A 22,518-nucleotide genomic window follows, 5' to 3' on the forward strand; every position below is an offset into this window, starting at 1 on the left:
CAGGCACTTCATTTCCATCACCTCTAGCTTCTTCAGCTGTTCTGCCTTTACTGTACAGGTTTCTGTACCATACAGTAGTACTGGTTGCACCACTGTCTTGTACACCTTACTTTTCAGCTTCTTTGGCATTCTTCTGTCATAGACTGCACCTGATATTCTATGCCAGTTGGCTGCAGCCCCTCTAATTCTAGCTTTGATCTCTCCATTCAGACTACCCTTCTCCTCAACTACTTCTCCCAGATACTTGAAGCTGTTTACCTGTTCCACTATCTTCCCTTCTATCTCTATTCTCAGCTTCTTCTGATTTCCTCAATTTGCTGCCATTACCACCATCTTATCTGTGCTTAGTTTCATCCCATGTGCCTTCAGATTTGCATTCCATTCTCCTATCCTTTGCTGAAGTTCTAGCTCAGAGTCTGCTTGTACTGCCACATCGTCTGCATACAGCAGCTTTGTTGATCTGTCCCCTCCAACCTGTTTACTAATGTAGTCTATCACCAGTATGAACAGCAGTGGGCTCAGAGCTGAAACCTGATGTACACCCACACCCACTGGGAACCCCTCTGTGAGGCTGAACACTGTCCATACTTAAGTCACTGGGTCCTTGTACATAGCCTGCACTAATTCTACCAATGTTTCTGGGACTTCAAACCACTGCAGTACTGCCCAGATCAGCTTTCTTGGGACCTTGCCATATGCTTTCTCCAAGTCTAGGAATGCCCAGTTGGACTCTCTCCTCATCTCTAGCTTCTTCTCAAGTATCTGTCTCAATGCAAACATCGGGTCAGTTCTGCTGCATCCTGATCTGAATCCAAACTGCTCATCTACCATCTTACATTCTACTACTCTGAGTATCCGTTTATCAATCACCCTCTCCAGAACTTTCATGCAATGTGATAGGAGTTTGATGCCTCTGTACTGCCCACAGTTGTGGATTTGCCCTTTGTTCTTGTACACTGGCATGAGTATGCTTATTCTCCAGTCATCTGGGATATGGCTTTCACTCCACACTGCTATTAGTACCCCCAGGAGCCATTTCTCCCCTATCTCACCCAGCATCTTTATCATATCTGCTGTGACCTCATCTGAACCTGCTGCTTTCCCTGACTTCATCTTCCTTAGAGCTGTTCTTACTTCTTCTAGGGTGGGCTCCTCTTCTTCTCTCATTGTAGTCTGTTTCTGGGGCAGTACAGCTTATGTGGGGTTTTCTTCATTCTTCATTCTGCAGTAGTATAAATTGCACAATCTATTTTATTTTCTAGTAAGAATACTTATGAAACAGGCAAAATGAGCTCTGAAGAATATTCCAAAATATTAATACACATCAACATTGCAAATCAAAAGGTTTCCCACATCCTGGTTTGAACAAGGATGTCTTAATAGCCACCTTTTGTGTAGTTGAAATTCAGTTCACTGTAGGCATACAGCATGCAAGTAAAGGACCATCCAGTATGCCCCTGGATGATCTTAAAATGCAGGTTGAATTAAAGAGACTGGTGCTAGAGATGAGACACATGGAAAATGATGAAGCAGAGCAAATGAAAGCAGTTTGAGGTGCTGAAAGAGCAAAATCAGTGTAAGCTTCAAGTGGCAAAACAGAAGAAGAACTGGCAGCATGACACCACAGAGGAGTAAAGGAAGACATATCAACATGACGTTGCTTAGGGTAAGAAAGCATAACCATGTGAGGAGGAGCTGTATAACTTTTACCAAACACATGTGAATAACAGGAGTGAAAACTATTGTTTCCTCCCTATAAAGATGGAGTTGACTTTGGTAGTTTTTATGGACATTTGAAAGGATGTATAATTAGCATCAAACTGACCAATCACAAAGGGTGATTTTTTTTTTAACTTCTTGTTCACTGGTAAGGCAATGCATGCCTTAGCAGAAATGTGTAATATTTATTTTGTGGGCTATGGTGAAGTATAGAATACTCCTTTGGAATGTTTTAGGCTACTGTGGATATGGACTATATGGACAGCACAGTGGTGCAGCGGTTACTTTGTTGCTTCATAGCAAGAGGTTCTCCTGTTCAATTCTCGGACAGGGCTCCTTCTGTGTGGAGTCTGCATGTTCTTCTTGCATTCATGTGGGTTTCCTCCCACGTTACAAGGACATGGGTCTAGAGAGTTTCTCCCCGGGCCTCTGCTGAAAATTGGCTCTGTTTCAAATCGTACATTCCCGTTAAATAAATAAATACTGTCTAGCACAGTGTCAGAACAGTTCCTTTACAACAGTGCATAGGGATGTGCCCACCACAAGGGTGTTAAGGACAGTGAGGTGTCAGGTGTTTGATGACAGGGACAGCCCCGGATACTCAAATTGATCTCTGTGTGTACTCGTGGGTGTAGATGACCTATCATGGCATTAGAACAATGGCAATTCCTGCAAAAGTTTACCCCATAAGTCGGAATTGCTGCTTCAGGCCCTACTCGCAAGTGGCAGGAGAATCCAGAATAAAGGTAAAAAGGACAAGGCCTTCCAGAACCAGGTATAGCCTTCTGTCAGATATCAATACAGTGGGTGATCACAATAGGAAATCTATGCATATGTGTGACAGGGTCACTGACATGATCCTTCATGCCAACACCAAGGGCTAGGACATAACCAAGGACAGATCAACCACAGATCCATCTATCCATCCATCCACAACCCCTTTTTCCATTTTTGCACATAGGGTTGGCATGTCACTTCAACAGTAGCAATCACCTAGAGCCAAGTTTCACACTATCATGTGGCTAGCCCTGCCGTGGCTGTTCTTCCATACCACACACACTCATATGCACACTCACACCTATAACCAATTTAGTATATCCAGTTCACACATGCCTTTGGAATGTGGGAGGAAACCAGATCACCCAGAGGAAACCCATGCAAATTCAGAGAGGGCATGCAGACTCCACAGACAAGGCACCCCAGCCAAGAATTGAACCAGTGAGTTTCTTGCTGTGTGGCAACAATTCTGTCCACTGTGTCACCCTTTGATCAACCACGGATGACACACAACAAACACAGTAGTATCTCAGAGACATTGAGGAGTTCCTATTATCCCTCAGGGGTGTCACCGAGACAAGACTCATGCCCAGTGATAGACTGAATGTGGGAGACAGGCTGATCAGGACTATGTCGGGGTCTGCTAGGGATGCCCTTGGTGAGTAGTGGCATGTATTATTCTGGTAGGTCATTGGCTATCATGTTTGCCTGGTCTACTCACACTTGCCCATCTGTTTTTATTTACATCAGCTAGAGATATCTGGACTTCATCTGAGACCATCTACACTACAAGGTACAAGCTCAGTCTGTTCTGTGACCTGTGTGAAGACCTTCGGCTACTGACTGTTTGTAGGTGATGTACCAGCTGAGTAGTGGCACATGCTACTCCAGTAGTACATTGCCTAGCACCTCCGCATAATTTACTTAAGCATATCATTCCACATTTCTGTCATCAAGGGAAATTGGGCTGCACCAGAGACAGCCTGCACCACAAAATACTTATGAACCGCCAGGATATGTATATTCCTGGCATGAAGCAGCCTGTCTGCTGGATGGTGGTGTGAGTGACACATGTACTAGCTTTCACACTAGTGTATTATCTCTATGCATTCGCATGTTCTACTAGGAGAAGGTCCAGCACTACAAGTCAGCACATGCCTGATGTCAGCATGTCTCCAGAGGCTGATAATGATGGCATCACACACCTAGCACAATCTGAGGACACAGTGACACTGTCAGCAAAACTAACAGAGGAGGAACTTTCTGCTCTCCTACAGATGAGGGGACTATGGATGTCCAGGATGAACCTCCAGTTTCACCTGTGTATAGTGTAGGATGTCTTCTCCATGTCTGCCCCACACTTGATACATATTCAGCATCAGTGCAAGCAGCATCAAAGGGGCATACCACATAAAGTGGGGAGAGGTGTGTTTGTGGCACCATGAGGTTTGAATATTCCCTGACCTGAGTGTTACTCATGGCAGCAATCAATGGATGTGCAGTACTGTGATCCAGGCTCTGTGACCTGTGTGAAGACCTTCTGCCACTACAGGAAATGTGGGAAAATGGCAGTCCACTTGGTAGCCATTGGTGCATCTCAGCAACTGCTGAAAACCAGTTGCTATGGTCAAATTAAGAACTGCAGGTGTGCACAGCCACTTAACACAAGTGGCACCCACCATTCCTGTGACAGATGTCCTGTATATGACTGCTCTACCTCTGCCCATGGCTGTTCATCTGCCTCTACTGTGACCTCTATCTTTGACCATGAATGAGTACCTAGAAGTGGCTGATGCTCATTAAGTTTCACTGAGACCTCCACCCATGGCCATGGATGCTCAAATGGATGTGGCCAGCACTCACCCCACTTCACTGTGGGCACACCCCACCAGGCATCCCGCTCAAGGTCCTGCAATTCATCATCAACCCAAACTCCTGTAGGTGTACCATAACTAACAAATGGCAAATCCCAACCATATCCTAGTGGAGTACATCAATCCATCCATCCATCTATCCATCTGCCAAAATCACACAGCATGGACCAGATTAACATTTATGTCCTTGTAACTAATGTGTTAAGCCATTCCCTAGACCAGATGACTCCTGACCTGATCTCACAGAGCTATATGGTACACACAGCAAGCATTCCACTCCTGGAAACTCCACGCCATCACTTGAGGACATTATCCCTGCACTCCACAGCCACCTAACTGTGTATATGCTTACCCCTGAAATTACACATAGGTTCGTATACTGGGGCTTTTTAAGCCTAGTCATGCATCCCAGTCTCTGACAAGTTCTGATACCCTTAGTAGTGTAAACAGGGGCTTGGGAGATGAAACATTTACAAGCAGGGACCTGGGAGATGAAGCATTTATAGGCTGCCTGTGTCCATTAGAGTCCCTTTCACCTATGCTAACATTTCTGTCTCATGCCACTGTGCCCACCACCTATAGAGATAATAATGACTGTGCTGCCCCCACCCTTCTGGATAATGTGAATGTGGTAATAATCTGATGTACAGCAGAGCCAGTCAATGCACTGTGAACATAGCCTAGGTGTGCCAGTGTATGCATCAATTTTGATCTGTGCTTGTCCTGTCATGGCCCATAGCTGTAGATTAGATGGCACATCTTTGCCTGTGCCATGAAATATTATTCCCACCTTTGCCTTGCATGGGTGTCTGCTGCAGCTGCAATATCCAGTACTATGGTCTCACCCTGATGTATCAGTTTTCACAGCACCATATTAAATAGCAATGTGCATACCAGAAACACCTTGTTGTAGATCTCCAAAGCATACTGCAGTATACCAACAGATGTATCCAGGCAGCAGAATTAGACTTCAGCACTTTGAACATATGATTTATAATATTCCATGTCTCTACTGCTGTAGTGTTGTATGCCATCTCCCCTACTATCTAAGGGCTGTTGATGGGGTTCATTAACCATGTCTTCAAGGCATATATGGCATCCCCTGCAACACACAACAGCAAACACCAATATGAGTGGTCTGTTACATATATTCATAGGATTGGACTTTCATGGCCACTAGATTTGGCAATGTATGCACCTACACATTGGATGACCATGTGGAGAGACTCCCACGCACATGAAACACTGAAGCAAATCACAAGTGTGCCAGATGAGGGAGTCATGGGAATTTCCTGCATGGCACACAGGCGGCACACCATCTGGCAAATGATAGAATGGAAGCCCTTCTGGTTGATATACTGGACACCATGTGGTACAGATAGTGCCTTGATGCAGCAGGGAAACTGGCTATGTCATAGAACATCCACATAGAGGTGGTTCTCTCCGCTGCTGTTCATGGAAACCAAATATGCTCCTCCACATGCATCAACATAGTGTCTAGGAACCGGTACAGGATTCACAAGGCTGACACATGCAGCACTCTTATCGTGGCTCCAGCTGGATGCCAAAAGGTCCCTGTAGCAAGGGTGGTTAATGCAACACAAGCATTTGTGTGTTTACCCTCATAGATAGTCCAGATATCTGCTTTCATCTCATGTGAGAAAGGTGCATGTCTCCTTACTCCTGTAAGATGTCTCTTTCTACTTGATAGCAGTCAGCTATGTCCTGGGCATAGAGATAATGTTATGTCATCTTCTGATGGACTCTCCTGAGATGCGGAGTCTGGCAGTTCTTCTAATATCTTAGTGAGAGTGACGCAGATGTTTTCCAAGAAATCATGGTATTCAACTTACATTTGTGAATCATGCTGCCATGTTTGATTTCATCACTTGCACAAACAATGGTTTGCATTAACATGCTGACACATTTCTGTATCATTCTGCAGTCATATGTATGAGATGTGTATCATACTTTTTCCCATTAGCAGAGTCACACAATATGTCTCTGAAATTGCTCCACCCCTGTGCATTGCCATTCACTGTGCTGTTTCACCTAATACAGTGTACTATTTATTTCTGAGTTACCAGTATATGGTCAGTTACATAAAATTGCCTAGCTGACCCCATCTAAAACACTGTTAAACTGCCCATCCTACCAAAAAAAAAAAAATACCAGATCTCAAATTTATATTTAGGACTGTAACGCAGTCTCCTCAGTTTGTGGCAAAGTAAGAGAAAACTAGCTTCAAAGTATTAAAATCTGTAGCAAGCAACCCAACACTGGTCCTTTTCTTTTTTTCTTTGAACTATGTTTAAACCCTTAAGATGTAAAGACAATAATTCCTCTCTTAGCTGTCTTTCGGGTTAAATGCTTCATCACTTGAAGTGAATATTTCAGGACAACCTAAATTATAAGAATTAGTTAATTTGCTCCTTTACTCTACTGGAAGCAGTTGAGATAACTCCAAAATATAGGAAAGTGTCTCAGACATTAGGGAGATGTGGAAGAAGATCTGCATGGTCTGCAAATCGCGGTCTAGTTACTGACTCAGAAGACTGACATAAGGGTTTGTATGTTACTGGAATCTATCTTTACTACACCAGACAGCCTGATCAGCTGAAATGTTTTACTCGCACTTATCATGCCTAATATAAACAATATGACTCTTACTGCACACCTCTGCTCTTTAGCTGCCTTAAATGCTGAAAAATAATAAAGTATGTTGCAGTAAAAATAAATATTCATGACTAGTTCCTCTCCGATGTATAAATAGTATAAATGTTTTGTAAGTTCTTGAGTGCCACCTAGTGGGCAGGAGTGACACATGGTCCACTCAAAACCCTGCTGCAGTATGATCTTCCGTCTTTCACCACTAGTATTTGAAGTTGGCTGAAATCTAGGGTAACATGTAAAACTGTTAAATAATTATGTGAATAATCAGTCTCTAACAGCTCTGACCGAGCAGGCAAAGCTTTGCAAAACAGTGTGCAAACATCATAAGCACTGTTCCTTTGTTTATGCTTTATGTATTGTATTTTCTTGAGTTACATCTAAAAATGTCCTTGTCAGCTGTATCAGGCCACCTGTCACTGTAAGGAGATAATGAACATCACTAACTTAACAATCTCTCTAATTTACATAAGAGCTGGAATTATGCAGTTTTAAAATAAAGAGTGAGTCATTAAGTATAGCTATTTAATAGGGTAAAAGACTAACTAAAGGAAACTGTTTCACGTCCTCCACAAGAAAAAAATCTCAAACACAGAAGTGATGAGCTGATATGCTTTTCCTTTTTATTGAAACACCAGTATAAGTTGCAAGTGTGTCAAAGGAAGATTGGATATTTAGGTGATGTCAAGCTCTGTACTCTTAAATGAACATTAACTATTGAGAGTATTTACGGTGGTACTGGTTGAAGAGCCAAGTTCCTCACACAGAAACAGTGAGCTAAGCAAATAGTAAGCATGACAAAGTGACAGATAATGCTACCGTTAACAATAAAATGGGCCAAATGGCCCGCTGCAGTTTAATTATTACAGGCAGAGGGTGAAGCAGTTGAAAACAGCTACATGTTAACGTGTGCAACTGCACGTCTAGTCATGGAGATATTATGCTATATTAAGCAGTAGTCCAAAGCCAACATTTTTTATTTTTTGGTATTTTTTGTCCTGTTCACTAACAGCCCCATTAACACTAAATGCTCCTTTCATTTAGAGTTACTTCTTACATGACAAATTCATTCCCTTCAGGGGCAGGAGACAATGAAGACTAACATTGCCACATGGAATTAATTGTGCATATTGCTAGCAGGTCTAACTGTTGCCTCTCACTTAGATACTAGCTAGACATGTGAAATGCCCTGAATGCAGACATTCCCACACACACCTGCGCCTGCTAACATGGTCTGCTGTGTTCCTCATTGAAAGGTCTGTGACTTACTATACTCACCAGTAAGTAATATTATATAGCTCCTGCAGGGATGCAAACAGCAATTGACCTCATCTTCATCCTCATTCTCCTCCTCTTCTGACTGGATGACTGGCTGTTAGGCAACTAATCTCAACCAAGTTGCCAGTGAAACTGGTAGAAGTCTTAGCCCCACATCAATTGGTTGGGTCAGCATAAGACTTCATTACTTTAATAACATTGACTATGCGGGATGTCATACTGAGAAAGATAACCAAGTGTGGGCCTAAGGCAGCTGCCCTTAGAGACCAAGCCAGTTTGTGGGTCAACTTATGCTGTGAACCTGCCTTTCAACAGCTCTGCATCCAGTGGAATGTTCCAGTTTCAGAGCTTAGGAAAGCTTCAGCTTGGCATTGACTACCACGTGCTTTGGCTCTCTATTATAATTCTGAGACCCATAACTGAGAGTCCTGGAAATATGAAAAAAAAAAGAAAAGGAAAAACAGAGAAACAAAAAAAAGCTGCTTTCCTTTAAAGTTATTATTATTTATTTTTTCCCAGAGGACAAGCTCCTCTGTACTCCACCATCCCCACTACTCAGACTAACTCTGAGACGGCAGTACCTCGGAGAAATGTTAACACCCTGACATGCAGGGATCTCAGACTTGGTATATATAAGACCCTATTTTCACATATTTTGGGACTTATATTTGAGGGACGTGGAATTTAAAATGTGTTACAAACTGACTACTTTGGTTTCTGCTCTCTCACTAGTTCATCTGCAGTGCTAATGAAACACTGATTTCATGGAATGTGTCACTAGCAGATAAAGTCTAATGCATAGTGCTTCTTTGCACACCTCACCAAGAAGCCCACAAAGTGCATAGGTTGAATCCTGTTCATATGGAGCACATAGTTTAAACCTTGTTATGAAAGTGTCTTCTACAGGCAGCACACAAGCAAAAAGGATATATACCACTGGATTGCCACTTAATTCTTATGTCTACTCAGTACTATTTTTTCTTTGTTATTTGGCAATCTTTACTCTGTGTATATGCGTGTGTACGTAAGGGGTGAGTGTTCTTAGTAACCACTACTGGTTCTTTTTTTTAATTTATTCAAAATCAGTAATAGCTCCATATGAGTCCCCCATGGCAAAATACCATGCTGTGAAACTGCAGTCTACAGAACCAGTACCTTTTAACCTTGCCTTTCATAACTGCTTATAATGGCACTTTCCATACAGAGTAAGTTTTGCTAAGTACTAACAAGAAAACAGCTACAATCATAGTGGTTAATCAGTACAAATGTCTGTCATGGCAATTTTTGTAAAAGGTAATTAAGCAAATTCTATGTTTCATCACATGTATGATTAGTAGTCTGTGTGTTTTTTAATATAATTTTAATAGCATAAATCTGTTAATTGTAATTGTAAGGATGAAAACATTTAACTTTAACTACAAATTGTCTGCTCCCCAAAGAATTGTGTTTGTGGTTAATGGGCTAAAACAGTCTAGTCCACTCACATCACTCAATTTAATTAATCAGAAGTGTATAGTTATGCACCTCTTTTGACTGTACATTATTTCATACTGCAGTATGGAGGCATTTCTGGAATTAAAATATTATAGGAACATTTTCAGCATCTGAATACCATTGTGCTGAGGTTGTAAGTTTCATCATATTTAACTAAATTATATGATTTTGGGTACCTTCCTATGATTCTCATCATCTGTATTATAATTTTGAAGACTGAGAGACTGAGAGGCTCAACTATATCAAGGAGTGCACCTATGTTTCTAGTTTTTATAGCAACTTTTTGCTACTGACTCAGAAGATTGTTACCATTAGAAAAGCTAAACCAATGAGACATTTTTTTCAGGAAACAGTTAGTGTAGCAAAACAGATAGAAACTGAGTGTGTGTGTGTGTGTGTGTGTGTGTAGTGGCAGGACTATCTGAGTATTCCTTTAGAGAGAACAGAGGAGGTCATTCAGTACTGTAGACTCAGGTGGTGTGCCTTTCCATAAGAATCTGATTTAGCATATTTGCTGATTTAGTTCAACTAAATCAGTAGGGGAGCAAAGTTATCTACAGTCACATACCTCTCAACTGTACAGATTTTTGCAGTATGTCCAGATTTTTGCCTCATATTTTAGGTCCATTTTTCATAAAATTGTGGTTTTCTGGCAAATTAGTGGCAAATCAATAAAGATTGAAGTTAAACAATAATGACAGAGATTTGAGTTTCAGACTTCATACCATTCAGAAATTCAGGTTAATGTCAAGCCTGTTATCAGCTTTCTAAGTTTGTAAGAGCAATATTTAAAATTTGTCTCTATTTTTGGGCCTTTGTCCCACTTTTATTTAAGGCTTTGTCCGGATTTCTTGCTCGAAGAGGTTGAGAGGTATGCATACAGTGCAGTTTTAATGATTCGGTGGAGTGACACAGACACAACATCCTCCTTATTGAAAATATTGTACATTATTTAACTTGAGTATAACACTGATCCTGCAAGACCAAGGCTGAATTATATCAGCTGGTGCAAATCATCTAAAGCAAGACGATTCTAGCAGTGATTTTCCAAACATGCATAGTGCAAACTCATTTATTTTGTTTTTGCCAGGATTACGTGTCCATGCCTACTTCTATAAACAATACAGGGTGACAAAATTATCAAATACATAAACACGACAGCTCCAAAGTTAAACACAAGATATCATAATACAAGTACAAAGAAAGAAAAACTACACAATGATGCAAATTAAATTAGACAGAAATGCATGACACATAAGACTGCACTGTGTCCACTCGGTATGACAGAAAGAAAAGACGTAACCACTGAAAAGAATGAAGAAAGAAAGAAAACATTCTGTTTCCGGGGGCAGAGGAAGTTACCTGGAGATGTCTTCAAGAGCAGATGAGCTACTTTCAGCATCAAGTTCTTTAAATGAGATGTTATTTAGGTGACAACACTTGTTTTCTGTAGTTTGATGATACCAGACATAAGACGAACATAACTTGTTAAGGACTGTAAAAGAGAGAATATTATTAGTCCTGTGGGGGGGGGGTCTGTTACATCCTGGAATTATGGCAAAAGTGTTAAAAAGTTAAAACAGTGAATACAACTTCTGCTTTCCAAACATGAATACCTACACACTGAATGCAGCTAACATCATTTAACACAATACCAATATTACCCACAGACATACCCAAAAGCACAGACAAATGAAACACAACTAAAAACCCTGCAAGTAAACCACATATAAAAGCAGCTAATATACCAAGTAATCTTCACATCTTTTCTTAACTTTAATATTACAATTCCTAGAATAGTGAAGGAACAGTAATTTAGAAATAAGCCAAAATGAAAGCCTCTAAGCATCTCCCACCAGTTATTTACACATATTTTTGTAAATGGTTGTTTTACATGCTTGAGGTATGTTACAGAAAATACTGGCAAGGATTCAAAGACAAAGGGCTGCTGTCATTGTGCAGTGCTAATTTTCAAGAAGGCTACTGAGTGAAGAGCTGTGCAGCTAATTAGGCTTAGTAGGCACTGAACAGCTCAGCAGACTGAGCAAAGGATGGAATTATTAAAGAGAAGTGTATTGTAGCACAATGCTGCTTTACATCTGGAGAGGTGTTACAGTAGGGTACATGACCCAAGTGACATACCTCAAAACAAGGCAGGCTAACAGAGCTGAGTCACTATGAGCTCACATGTGCACTGTAGCTCTGCTTAGCTGCACCTCCTTTTCATATAGCACAAGAAGGGCAGCACAGTGGCCATCAGATAGACCACTGTAGAAGTGCAAAGTAGAACAAAGTCACAAAGCTGGTCATCCTATGAATGACACGGAAATGGAAGAAATAGGGAAGCAGGAAGGAGGACAGCAGCAAGTAGAGGGAAACGCACAAGGGTGACCATAAGGGAGGAAAGGTGTGGGGTTGCTTTCAGGGGGATGGGCACTTGTTTCATATACAGGAAACAGCAGGCTGGAAAGATAGGAATGCAAGGTTTTGGGTGGAAGAGAGGGCTCAGGAAGGGTAACAGGGACACACAGATACAAGTAAAACACAGTGTGAGATGGACAGTGGTAGTACACACACAAAAGGTTGGGGGATGCTGGATGAATACAGACATACACAGAAGGTGGACAAGTGATGATGGGGAGGGGTCAAATAATGAACAAGGAAGGCATGTGAAATGACATAGGATGGAAATAGGACAGAGTTCTGGCAGAGCTGGATTCCAGGCCATCCCAGAGGGGAAACAAACCCAAATAATCTCGCACCTGGGTGCAGATGTTATGGACTGATTGCTGTCTTAGTGGTCTGATTGAAGAGGCCTACCAGTCAGGCAACCCCACAAGCCATTGCAGAATGCATTCCACATTGCCAAGGCAGGCATCCAGTTACCTCTGCACCTCAGCAGCTATCAGTCACCCCAGCTGATGCCAGGACACCAAGAAAGATACCCTCTGGGCCACTTTAAGAATCAACCCTCCTGATCAACTGCAGAATGGAAACCACCATCCGCTTACTGAAAGGCAGCTCTCACAGTCACTGGTGACCCAGCACCAGAGTCTTTGGCTGGCACATGCCGAAGAGAGAATGGCTTAACCTCCTTTTCTTACACAACTGGATCTGAGGACAGATGACACAACAGGAAAAAATTATTATATGTATACACTAGAAACATAGCAATTGTGTTACTGTGGACTGGCACAGACATCATAAATAATCCACATCCAACCATGTTAAGCTCATGCACTTGTACCGCTTAAAAAGAAAAAATGCATTAGTAATATTCATGTAAAACAGGTAGGTTATCATAAGGCAATAGTACTGCTAAAAATAACTATTTTATATACATATATATATATATATATATATATATATATATATATATATATATACGTGTGTGTGTGTGTGTGTGTGGGTCTACCTGTTATTATCAAAAACCCCTTCATCGAACTTCTAAAAACCGGGACAACTTCACCAAATACTTACTTGCATGAACTCTCAGATCACTAGAATTTTACTCTGGGAAAGTAACCACTTGGCCACCATAGTGAACTTTGCCCTTTCCCCCACTATAGTGCAATCTCAGAGTTGGTATATTTAGTTGAGGGGCAAAGCCCCCCACCTGGGTGGGTTTGATTTGCTTTGGTTTTGTTATTTAGTTGTGGTGGCCAAGTGGTTACTTTCTCTGAGTAAAATTCAGGTGATCTGAGAGTTTGTGCAAGTAAGTGTTCGTCAAAGTCATCCCGGTTTTTACAAGTTCTGTGAAGCGGGTTTTCGATAATAACAGGTAGACCCATGTGTGTATATATATATATATATATATATATATATATATATATATATATATATACACACACACATATTCCTCAGATCACTGTAATAGTACTAGCACTGCTTACCAGAAGAGATGATGCGGTGGCGTCACTTACATTCCAGGCATCCGTGTTCCACAAAGGTCAATCATACTGCCCTTGCATGTACTCCTGAAAGTGCCGTCTGCAGGAAGAACACTAAAATCATGCTTCCTCTGCACACCACGCTGGAGCTCTGCATTTCACAATGGCTGAAGTAGCCATGACCATTCACTCAGATTCAATCAAGAAGCAAAACTGAAGCTCTGTGCTCACAGATGCACGTTATTAAATCACATATATCTCAATACAGCACTGCTTAGTGGTTCTATTGCATCTTCAGTGCTGCACCATGGATATTGCACTGCATGGAAGTAGAATGGATGTACATGTGCTGGGCATAGTACTCATGTATGTTGTGGTCACTGTGACTTGCATGGCTACTACCAGCATGCCTGGGAAACACAATGCATTAAGGCAGTGATTCAGAAACAGTGGTAGTAACTAGTCTTATTAGTATAATTGTCATGCTGATTCACCCTTGTTAGCATAATATAGTGTCAACATCATTTTGTGTAGCACTGTGTATTACAGTACAGCCACAGAACAGATGAAATTCAGTAAAGAGTCTATAAACTTGCAGCTATGCAGAGTTAACAAAGGATTTATAGAGTTATGGAAGGAGTTCTGCATGATAAAGTACCTTAGGAAGAATAACAAACCCAGTAGAAGATGTCACTTACATTGATTTAGACACTGTCATGTACATATAACTGAGAACACAACAAACTCCCATGGAACTGCACCATCTGCATATTGTTTTATGTTGGGAGGGACCAGACACAATGGAAAACATGTGAAGGACATGACACAGCAGGTTTTTGGTTCCTCAGCCACATGTTGAGAGAAAGCTATACTATGCAATTATAGGAAGCCTCTACATAGCAATAACTCCAGATGATAAAAAGTGCATAAAGGGGTGGGTGGGAAAGCTGTGGCTGTGGGTACAGTATGAGGACAGGCTGTGCATTACATTAACTATCAGTGATAAACAAGAGCATAAAGGGGTGGGGAAGGCTGTGGCCATGGGTACAGTATGAGGAGAGGCTGTACATTAAACTATCACTGATAAAGAAGTGTATAAAGGGGTGGAGATGCTGTGGCCGTGGGTACAGTACAGAAATGAAGAGAGGCCATACATTACAATAAATGTCACTGATAAGTGCATAAAGGGGTGGGGAAACTGTGGCCATGGATGCAGTATAAGGACAGGCTGTACATTACACTAACTGTCACTGATAAGAACATAAAGGGTTGGGAATGCTGTGGCTGTGGGTACAGTATGAGGAGAGGCTGTATATTACACTGTCACTGATAAACAAGTGCATAAATAGTTGGGGATGCTGTGGCCATGGGTGCAGTATAGAAATGAGCAGAGGCTGTACATTACATAACTGTCACTGATAAACAACTGCATAAATGGAGGACTGTGGCCATAGCTATGGGAATCCCACAGCATTGTGTACACACCCACTGACTGACATGTTTTGCCCGCTGTATACAGGTACCAGAAGAATGACCGTCCAAGGGAGGCAAAGCCTGTCAGTAGTACAAAGTGTTACTTCAGGCCCTAACAGTTTATAATTTCAAAACTCCATTTAAGTCCAAAAGCCATCTATAACTGTAGACTCTTTTAATTGAAAAAAAATATTTGGTTGCACCCATCCAATCATCTAAAAGGTACTTAAATGTAGCTAGTAACCCTGCACACCTAACAAAATATGGCAATTTATTCCATGATCTTGGATAAGTTGCATGAAAAATCTGTCCTGATAATAGTTTTATTAATGGGAACTAAAAATAATAGGCCATGTGGTCTTACTTTTTCTAGAAGAAATTGACAGTTCAAAACCTAGAACACCCTGATACATCACCCTGTACAAGTAGAAATGCAAGCAGGACTTATTCCTTGCAAGATAATGATTTACACTAAATAGATTCAGTTTAACAAGTCTGTCCCCCGGATTCTCAAAAGATTGCATGGCGTGCATGATTAGTGTAAGAGGTAATGTTGGCAATATGGCAGTCGAGTGATCCACGTACATGCTCGTTTGACGTGCGTAAGCGCTCTTGCACTAGTGCTGCATGTTCCCAGCCCCCATATGCAAATTACCCCATTTATAGGTGAAAACCATGCAAATGAGGTAAATCTGCTATCCAGGAATCAGGAATCATGGCATGCAGGACTAGCGTAATATGCAGAAATGTACTCGGTTCTGCAAAATCCAAAACGGGGACATGACAGCCCCAAATAAAGGCTGCATATCATTGAGGAAGCATGCCAATGGCCAAGTATAAGCCCACTGGCATCACAAACAATGCAAAACATACAAAATACAACTTTTAGTATATGTCTGCCGATCACGGCTGTTGAAGCATAGGGCAGTGGCGCACAAATGGGATCGGTGGGGAAATAAGAAAATAAACCTAAAAAAAGCAGTCTCACTAAAATCAGTATTCTGCCATGCAAGTCAATGGCAGGCAAAAGACAACCTGGCCAGTGAATAGTGGTTGCTAAGGGGGGAGGCACAGTGTGACACATGTAATTATGCAATAGCAGGCAATCCTATGCAAATGGGGGGAAGGATAGTGAATCCCAGTTTTCCCCAGCATGTGAGGCAGGTCCCAACAGTGTAAGAGTATGAATAGCTGAGTGCAAGACTAGGAGGTAGGTGACATCATGGGTGGGTGTGTCAGGCATACTGTAAGCGTATTGGAGCCCTGTGGCTCAGGTATGCTCCTAGCTTAGCACAGCCAAGCTAGGGAGTGTGTCTAAACCTGCCTAGCACTCTTTACAAAGTGTATGCGGGTGTGAGCGCCCGCACTGGGATTTACAGGAAGAAAAAAGAAGTTAAACCAGGAAACAGCAGCAGTGTGCGCATCCAAGTACTCTGTGTGGCGTGGCCCCAGGCCCAAACAGAAGGGCAATGTGAAGGGAAATCAGCAGTAGGAAGGTAATCAAGGAGAACTAGCATATCTGGCAGGTGAAACATATCAGAAGCAGCCAGTTACATAGGCAGCAGCCCAGCCCAGCTGAGAACACTACTATAAACTAAGAAAACATCTTCCCCACTGTTTTTTCCCACACTCCACACCACCAGTGTATACAAGCGGGGAAATTTTAACAAACAAACCTACAAAATGAGAAGGGCTGCAGCAGGCAACATAGAACAACATGTGCAAGAGGCTGAGGGTGGTGAGGATGTGCATGCTGCTGAACAACCCACAGTGAGGAGACAGAGAAGAGTGTACAGACCCAGGGTAACCTACAGGGGCTACATGAGCTGGAGATAGTGGAGCACTATAGGGTGGACAGAGACCTATTACAGCAAGTAGTTGAGCTGTGCCGCCCACATCTGACACACCAAACCGACTGAGGGGAGCCCATCCCAGGGGATACCATGGTATGTGTAGGCCTAGGTATACTAGCCACAGGTACCTCCCAAAGCACAACTGGGGATAACATGGGGATCTCACAGGCATCAGCATCCAGAGTATTCCACCAGTTCCTGGATGCCATGGCAGCACATGCCAGTGAGCATGTATATTTCCTCAACACCCGTGAGGTGTTGACCAGCAATATGCGTCTCTTCCACCAAATAGCAGAATACCCTGGGGTAGTGAATGCTATAGACTGCATGCACATACGCATCAAAGCACCACTCGGTGAGCAGGGTAGGGCCTACATCAACCACAGGGGCATCCCCTCCATCAACTGCCAGGTCGTATGTGATGCCCAGGGCATTATAATGAATGTGTGTGCTGGCTGCCCTGGAAGCTATGACGATTCCCACATATGGCATCTGATGCAGCTGTACCAGAGATTTGCTAATGGAGACATCCCCTGCAGTCACCTAGTGGGGGATGCTGGGTAGACACTGGAGCCATGGCTGATGACACCCATCAGAAATGCACACATACCTGAACAACAACGCCATAATGAGGCACACGCACAGACCGGACATATAATAGAGTGTGTGTTTTGGATGCTCAGATTATGGTTTCAGTGTCTGGACACATCCGGTGGAGCCTTGCAGTATTCACCAGCTACATGTACCCAAATTGTTATGGTATGTGCGATGCTACACAATATGATCCTGTGGAAACAGCTGCAGCAGAAACAGCACGGGGCAGGGCCACACAGCCCCCCAACAATGCCAAGGCCTGCACAGGCACAGAGTGACCCAGAGAAGGAAGAATCTGAGCCTGCCCCAGTAGGCAGAAGGAGGGGTGCCCAGTATGCCCTGGCCTTGGCAAAGAGGCAACACATAGCACATGCACTGACACAGTAGGGTCCCAGGGAATGACACCTCTCTCCAACTCACACATACAGTAAAAGGGATGCCAAACATGACACCACCTGTGCTCAACCATGTATAGGGAGTGCACTTTGTGCATCTGACATAGGCAGCCCTCCAGCACCATCCGCAAGTCTGGCACACTCACAAGGTAAGTCAATCAACCTACTAATTGCCAAATGGAGTAGAATGTGTTGTCACCTGTAGCTATGGTATGGATGTGATCATGCAAGGGAATTGGGTGGCTGAATGTTACGGCAGCAGACAGTAGACACCCATAGTGGCACCCTGACATGTGCAACACATACTGGAATAGCCAGTACTACACAGGGTGACAGAAACCACTGCAGGAAATGTACTGTGCAAAATGTGTGTCCATACGACCCGCACAGGCTAGTCAGGATGGTTCACATACCCAACAACAGTTGCAGCCAACAGGACAGGTAGACACAAACCCAAACAGGGCCTGTGCCATGGCCCCAGAATGATGGCTAGGGTTATCCCCACCCCCAGGCCCACACAGACAGACCACAGCAAGGCAGGCAGTGGGATGCCAGTTCTGAAGGGTAGGACATCAGACAATAATATGTAGGGCAACCAAAGCCACGATCTGTAGTACACCAGTGTGCCTCTAGACAGCATGACAGCTAGCAATACAGAATTAAATGGAATACATGACAAACCAGTACAGTCATAGCAAATGTGTACAAGTGTCACTTGTGTCCCCCCCATCCTACATAGCAATATAATGAAAGTCAGGTGTGCCTTCCCCCCCCACTCCCATGTAAACATGTAGAAACAGTCAGGTGTGCCCCTACCCTTAATCCAGCGTAGAAATGTAGTAACAGTCAGGTTTGCCCCCCCAATCCTGTGTAGAAATGTAGTAACATGCATAAGTAGGTATAATACGAGTGGAGCAGAGATGCCCAGAGGTGGCCAAGGTAGCAGGATAGGTTGGAGCATGTGCACAATATGCAGGTCTGTCTGTGTTAGGTTGGTATGTGTTTCATATTGTGTGAGAGTGGTCAGTATGTATGCATGTCAAGATAAGACTTGGTGGCCATAGCCCAGTACTGCTGATGACAGGGACAAGCCCTCACAACTCCAGTGCCAAGGACAATCCCCACCAGTATACCACCTGCTAGCAGTAAGTCAATGTAAATGTATGGTGGTAATATGTGTCACCATCTGAAAGACTTACATGGCATGGCTGTTGGGCTAGATATGCAAGCAGTACACAGGGGAAAGTACCCCAGACATACAGTATACATTGTATCACTGTGAAATGGAGACATCCTTGGAATTGTACATGCAGGTATGCATCACAGCAACTGGTCCTGTAGTAGGGGATACCGGTGATGTCCGCCCGAACATCTGCAGATCACAAAGGAGGTAGGACTGATGTATTGGAAAACAGCTGGTGTACCTGCACATGCCAGCATACCTGGAATGCCCCATGCATATCTGTGTGTCAGATGCAAGTAGTGTCCATAACACACATGCACCCAGCTCACATAAACATCACCCACAGGTACCTCTCTGGCCATATCCTTGCTGTGAGGAATTGGTAAAGTATGACCCCCTCCTGTACATGGCAATAGTGGAAGAATGCAGCATGCAGTGCAGGTGTCCCTAGCTGTACGTAGCATCCTGTCAGCATCCACACCACCTGATCAAGACTGATAGAAGGAATTTGCATGAACACCTATCACACCTACCCTGGCACCCCAGGGAAATATACTGTATGGTGGTCTGCTACTGTAGGCCTGACAAAATGCAACGGCCTGCCACATGTGGCCCCGCAGCAACACCTAATGCCCCACAGGCCTCTGCCAAAGGCCTGTGTCTCACACATACTGCCAATGCATGTTAAGTCATGGACACCCAAATAACAACATAACACACTCCACATAAGCCATATGCAAGGTCATGAGGACAAACCACAGTAACATGTCCGCCATGTCCCACTGCATGAACTGTGGACCAACACTAACGCACACCTGTGATGGGGTGATGCCCTCAGGGAAAGTATCAGAGAATGTATGCATAATGTATGGAAGAGGTTAGAATAACAGAGGGGGGTGCATGGGCAGCATGGAATGTGCAGGTTCTGAAACCAAGCTGTGTGCCCACACTATCCCTGGCTGCAAACACATAAATGGGTGGCTACACACCTGCCCATACACCACAGTAGGGTTCATGTCCTGACCCATGGCCCCTGCCTCTGGGCAACCTCTGTGAATCTGTACAACTGTGAGGCATTGCCACAGCAAGATAAGCCCATACTGTCTTGTCAATGGGTGTACAAGTATGGGATCCCCCACCAGCACTCTACCAAGGTGCTGAACCAGCTACACAGACCCAGCAGCAGGTGTCTGCAGCTTCCCCTCCAGAATGGCATAACTTACCATGAATACGTAGGTGTCTGCCCACAGCAACGGACACAGCTGCAGTCACCCTTGTCCCCCAAGACAGCATTGTGAGAAAGAATGCCCACCTGGCAGTACATGAAGACAGAAAACATCACTGTATATAACAGTACTCATGTCTGAATATCTCTGCTAACAGCGATACCATGCAGCTGAAGCAGCACAGACACAATCACCTACAGTATACGCTATCCCCTGCACAGTCTATCCCCATATTTCCAAATGATCGAGGGATACCCAGCAGAAACACCTTGCTACCTGTAGGTGTACAACACAAAGGTCTGCACTGGAGTACAAAACTACCTGGTATTGATCCACGCATTCTATACAGAAGGGCATACTGGGCATGCTCACATACTTGGAGAAATGAAGACAATGTCAGTCAACAACATACTGAAAAGTCATACTGGGCATGCTCACACACGTAATCAAAAGAAGCCCATGTCTGCAAACAACAGTGGACCAGACATATCTAGCAGTCGCAGATGTTAGTGCAGACACTCCACAGTATGCACGAGTCATGCTTTGCACACACAGTGGATAGGAATACATGCATATATCCAAGGACAATACATTATAAGTCAAACGTACACATACATAGATGTGTGGGAGAGAGTGACTGTGACAAGGAGCCAACCATTATGAGGCTTGTCCCACCCAGCACACAGCCAAATGACTACAACCACATGATGTTCAGATGTCACTCACTGTAGACATTAGCCACCGGTATCTGTCAGCATTACGGACTATGTGGTGCAAGTGCTAGCTGTGCAACATGACTGTAAAAGGAAGTAGTCATCTAGCAGCTGTATACACGTACCTGTGGAATATAACCCTGTGTGTGCCCGCATGTGGTGTGTCAACCTCTAGATGAATGGGTTATGGGCCATGCACACACACTGCCCTCCCCATAGCCCTACTGTCACAAACCCGCTGAGGTCATCCACTTTGAAATACACCCTTGGGGAAAAATGTAGCCTAGTAATCTCCGTAACACGTCCTGTAACTGTGCACTGCTGTAGTGTGATAAAGCACCTAGGTAGGTGTTCTAACCCCGGACGTGGCAAGTGTGTGTGTGTGTGTGTGTGTGTGCTAGTGTGTGTCTGTCTGCATAAAGTGCAATGCTTTTTATGGTAGCCACACTCCTTCCAATTCCCATGCTCAGCTTTGGCAAGGCTGCTGATGTCACCCACCTAGAACTACACCTCTGGGAAGACTATAGCCCAGTAATCACTGTAGCAAGTCCTGTAACTGTGTACTCACTGTAGAATGATAAAGTAGCTAGGGAGGTGATGTCCTTCGTGGTTCACTGTTGCAGTCATGACTGTAGGGTTCTTCCTGCCAGCAGCAGCCCCCGATCGGCCACAGTCCCAAAGTCTGGATTGGGCATCAGCTGAGGTCGCTTTTATCCTGACGTCAATGTGCCAGAAGGTATAAAGACCTCAGCTGACACCATTTCCCCAGTCTTTCTTGCCGTGTGGTGCCCTTTGCAGTTCACTGATGCTGGTCAGCCTGTTCCTGTTTGTTTTTGGATTTAATCCCAGGATTTTCATTTTATAAGATAAGTGCCCCATTGGGGAGGTCTTTTTCTTGCTCCAGTCAGATGTCAGAAAAAGTTAATAATTGTATTTCTTGTGGGAAGCAAATACCTCATAGGGATTTTCACTCTTACTGTATTCCCTGCCTGGGTCCTGACCACGACGTTGCTAATTGTGCGTTTTGTGTTAGATTTAATCAGCGTACTATTTGGTGTAGATATAACTTTGCCTTTTACTATTTTGGAAAAAGGTTTAATTATAACATGTCTTCGGATTCTTTTCCGGCTTCTGGGGTGTGTCAGAGGCGCAAGGATGCAGACAGGCCTCCGAGGTCCACAGCAAAGGATGTTACTCAGTTATTGCCAGTTGCTGGTTCGTCGGTCATCAGTGAGGCGCCTTTGCAGCCCCTGTCGTCCGCCTCTTTTGAACCACTTGCCTGTACCAACTCCGGTGTGGAGCTGATGGGGTCTTCAGAATTACCAGGGACTGGACCTTCGGATACTGCTCCCTCAGTTGGGTTCAGAGCCAGTAGGCAG

Source organism: Protopterus annectens, chromosome 8.part0, assembly GCF_019279795.1.
Source record: "Protopterus annectens isolate FY-2018-M chromosome 8.part0, PAN1.0, whole genome shotgun sequence".
Lineage (NCBI taxonomy): Eukaryota > Metazoa > Chordata > Ceratodontiformes > Protopteridae > Protopterus > Protopterus annectens.